Below are 5,102 nucleotides of genomic sequence, written 5' to 3' on the forward strand. Positions count from 1 at the left end.
TGGCTGCAGTCACCATCTGCTGTGATTTTGGAGCCCCAAAAAGTAAAGTCAGCCACTGTTTCCACTGTTTCCCCATCTACCTGCCATGAAGTGATGGGACCGGATGCCATGATCTTCGTTTTCTGAATGTTGAGCTTTACGCCTACTTTTTCACTCTCCTCTTTCACTTTCATCAAGAGGCTCTTTAGTTCTTCTTCGCTTTCTGCCATAAGGGTGGTGTCATCTGCATATCTGAGGTTATTGATACCTAAGATATGCCAGACTCACCTACTAAATGTAATTTTTTTTAACTGAATTAATTAGGCGTGAGACTGGCAAAATGTTTCCTGTAAAGGGTTAGATAGTAAATATTTTAGACTTTGCCATACATAGTCCCTGTTGCAATTCAACCACTCAGTTCTGTCTTTGTAACCAATGGGCATGACTATGTGCCAATAAAACTTTATTTATAAAAACCGGAGGCTGGCCAGCTGGCCAGAGTTTGCCAACCCTTGAAGTAGGGTAAATATGAATGATGAAGGAGGATCACAGAATACAAAAGGAGTGCAGGAAAAATAAAGCCAACAACATGTGCTGGCCGGTTTTTCACCAGGTAACAATAGCAATCCCGTGGAAGGAAGTCAGCAAGAGCAGCCAGACACACTAGGCTCTGTCTCCACAAAGGAAGAGGAAGTGACAGTGAAGAGTGACAGATAACACAGAAACACGGAAAAGCAAGCCTGACAGCAGAGAAAGGGCACACTGCAGGAAGGCCTGCCCATCACAGTGAGACCGCCCTTTCTTCCGTCCTGGCCGGCGGCTGGGGAGAGCTAAGCAGAGCTTCAGACCATGGGGGCCATGGCATTTTTGTGTCTGTCATTCGATGTCTGACAAACGTTTATGTTTCTCATCTGAACAGATGATCAAAAACAGAACAGAGCCCAAGCAGTCTTTCTTTTTTAACTTACAAGTTGACTCAATAAATACTTAACAAGGACCTACTATGTTAAGGGCTACCATGACTTGGAGTGGGGATAGTCGCAGTTCCCATGGGATGAGGTTAAAGAGAAGCAGAATTTGATAATTATTTTAAAAAATTTTTAATTGTGGTAAAATATACATAATGTAAAAATTACCATCTAACCATTTTCCCATGAAGAGTTCAGTACTGTTGAGAAGATCCAGAGTGTTGGGCCACCATGTCCAGAACTTTTCATCCTGTGAAAATGAAAAGTCTGTTATCATTGAACAACAAAATTTCATTTTCCCATCCCCTCAATCTCTGGGAACTACCCCTGGTCTCTGATTTTGTCTACTCCAGGAAGCTCATATACATGGAGTATTTGTCTTTTTGTGACTGGCTTCTTTTTTTTTTTAAACTTTTTATTTTGTATTGGGGTGTAGCCAGTTAACAAACAATGTTGTGACGGTTTCAGGTGGTGAAGGGACTCAGCCGTACATACACACGAATCCATTCTCCCCCAAACTCCCCTTCCAATCCAGGGGGCCACATAACAATGAACAGAGTTCCATATGCTATACAGCAGGTCCTTGTTGGTCATCCATGTTAAATACAGCAGTGTGTACATGCCCATCCCAAACCCCTTAACCATCCCTTCCCACTCCTCTTCCCCACCAGCAACCATAAGCTCATTCTCAAAATCTGCGACATGACTGGCTTATTTCACTTAGCATAACATCCTCAAGACTCACCCATTTTGTAGCATGTGTCAGAATTTCCTTTCTTTTTCAGGCTGAGTAACATTCCGTTATACATACCACAGTTTACTAATCCAGTCCTCTGTCGAGGGACATGGGTTTCTTCCACCTTTTGGCTACTGTGAACAAAACTGCTATGAGCACGGGCGTACAACTCTTCCTCCGAGACTGTCAATTCTTCCGGCTATGTATACCCAGAAGTGGAATTGCTGGATTACGTGGGAATCTATTTTTAATTTTTCAAAGAAAGACTGTTGTCCACACCATTTGCTCCATTTACATTCCCACCAACGCCCACGGGCTGCAGGTTTCTCCACATCCCTGTTAACACTTAGTGGAGGCAGAACAGCTTACAACTGAAACCTCAGCTGCACCCTGGCACTCCCTGACATGATATATTGATATATATATATACACCATGGGGTTGCAAAGAGTCAGACACGACTGAGCGACTGAACTGAACTGATACTATGAAGTAGGTTCTGTTTGTGTTTGTCTTTCTTCCCAACTGTACTGGAGAATAAGGATTCTGTTTTTCACACTGTTCGATCCCCAGTACTCAGTCCAGGACGTGTATATGGCAGGACCTAAGGTATTGTGTAGGTGCTCAAATATTTGCTGAGTGAACAAAAAAAAAATGAACCATCTCAATTTGACAGAGAAAGAACGAGGTGAGATAGGCTGGATGTAGAAAGAGCCTGACACGCTTAGCACTGAATCCCACTCAGTAGGGCCCTAAGTGAAGTCACATATCTATGATCGTTTTCTCTTTTGCAATAGGAGAGGACAGTACTTTCCATATGAGGTCATTTTGAAGAGTAAGTGCAAAGATGTAGCTGAGTTACTTAGTACAGCGCTTGGCACATAGTCGGTGGTCAGCCCACAGAGCCTCCTTCATCACGGCAGCTTCACTATAAAGCGGATATATAAATGTAAGGCACTCTTACGATTAGTAAAGCCTGCTTCTTAAGACCAACTCACCTACAAGAGAAGTACTTGGAGCCGGGATTTCTAGTTGGTGAAAAGATCGTGGATATTTTTGTCAAAAGAGTAATTGGAATGGAATGAAATAGAATATAATACAACAAAATAGAAAGATGCCATCAGATTTGCTTTCCTATCATTTAGGAATTTTTCTTTTTTTAAAAATATTTTTATTTATTTACTTGGCCAGGCCAGGTCTTCGGTGTGGCACGTGGGCTCTAGTTTCCCAACCAGGGATCAAACCTGGGCCCCCTGCATTGGAAACGCAAAGTCTCAGCAAGTGGACCAGCAGGGAAGTCCTAGGGGCTTTTCTTTCTTTCACGGGATTTTGGTTGTGAATCCACCGACTAGTAAAAACGCAGTTGTGGGATCATGACTTGGTCACACCTAGAGGGAATAGTTCATGTTTCCTCTGAGCAAAAGGATTTAGTAATTCTGGAGATTAGATTTAATATTGTAAAGATACTAAGTCTTCCCGAATTAATACTTCAATGTCAGGTCAGTTGTAATCCCACAATAATTTTTTAATAGAATTTGACAAAATGAATCTAAATTTCACTGAATTAAGAAAATGCAAGTATGGAGGCTCCTTAAAAAACTAAAAACAGACCTAGCATATGACCCTGTAATCCCACTCCTGGGCGTATTATCTAGAGAAAAACATGATCTGAAAGGATTCAGGCACCCCAATATTCATTGCAACAGTGTTTACAGCAGCCAAAGCATGGAAGCAACCTAAGTGTCCATCAACAGAGGAATGCATAAAGAAGATGTGGTACATACACACAGTGGGATATTATTCGGCCATAAAAAGAATGAAATAATGCCATTTGCAGCAACATGAATGGGCCTAGAGAGTGTCATACTGAGTGAAGTAAGTCAGACAGAGAAGTATCACATGACATCCCTTATATATGGAATCTGAAAAGACAGGATACAATGAACTTACTTACAATACACAGACTAACAGACTTAGAAAACAAACTTGTGATTTTGCCAGGAAGAAGGATAGGGGGAAAGGATAGTTAGGGAGTCTGGGATGGACATGTACACGCTGTTATATTTAAGATGGATGACCAACAAAGACCTATTATATAGCACAGGGAATTCCGCTCAAGGTTACATGGCAGCCTGGATGGGAGGAGGACTTGGGGAGGATGGATTCATGTATATGTATGGCTGAGTCCCTTTGCTGTTAGCCTGAAACTATGACAACATCGTTTGTTAGTTGGCTATACCCCAATCCAAAATAAAAATATACATAAAAATAGCCAAGAAATGTTTAGTAATTAACAATGATGAGCTTATATGGATATGGTCACTCTAACAATTCAAAGAGTTATTCACATGTATTTATGGACTTCTCTGTATGTATATTCCACTTCTAGGAAAGCTTACATCTAAAAGTTTGGAGGAGCGAATGGAAAATGAGAGGCACTTGTCTCATTAAAATATATTGTAGGGATAAATATAACCATGTAAAGCAGAATGAGACAAAGAGCTTGGTGGAATGCAAGAATCTTGCTAATGAATTTAATGTCTGAGACATATTTCAAAAAATGAGGAAAGTACATATTATAACAAATGTTATGGGGACAATTAACAGTCCATTCAGAAAAAGAAAAAAAAACCTGGTCCTTCCCCCCATCTCATCTCACACACAAAATCAGCTTCACGGGATTACGATCTTCCCAGGTGGTGCTAGTGGGAAGGCTAACACCCACCAACGCAGGAGAGGCAAGAGACACAGGCTGGATCCCTGGGTCGGGGAGATACCAGAGGAGGGCATGGTAGCCCACTGCAGTGTTCTGGTCTGGAGAACCCCATGGGTAACAGCCCATGGGGTTGCAAAGAGTCAGACACAACTGAAGCGACTTAGCACGCACACACCAAGATACAAAGGGCATGGTCATGCACAGATGGTAGAAGGATTAATCCAAAATGCCTTTAAGAATATATTCATTTATTTGGCTGCGTCAGGTCTTGGTTACAACACGTGGGCTTTTCAATCTCGTCGTGGCATGCAGGGTCTCTCGTTGTGGCACGCAGGATCTAGTTCCCTGTCCAGGTATTGAACCCAGGCCCCCTGCATTGAGAGCTTGGAGTCTTGGCCACTTGGACCACCAGGGGAGTCCCCAAGCTGCCTTTTTGTAGGACAATTTGGTGTGTTCCATCAACATCTAAAATATGCAAACCCTTCACCTAGCAATTTCACTTTTTGGACTCTCAAGTTGACCTGCTTACATCAGTTCAGTTCAGTCGCTCAGTCGTGTCCGACTCTTCGCGATCCCATGAATCGCAGCACGCCAGGCCTCCCTGTCCATCACCAACTCCCGGAGTTCACCCAGACTCATGTCCATCGAGTCAGTGATGCCATCCAGCCATCTCATCCTCTGTCATCCCCTTCTCCTCCTGTCTCT

This window comes from Bison bison, unplaced genomic scaffold (genome assembly GCF_000754665.1).
Source record: "Bison bison bison isolate TAMUID 2011002044 unplaced genomic scaffold, Bison_UMD1.0 scf7180017864038, whole genome shotgun sequence".
Lineage (NCBI taxonomy): Eukaryota > Metazoa > Chordata > Mammalia > Artiodactyla > Bovidae > Bison > Bison bison.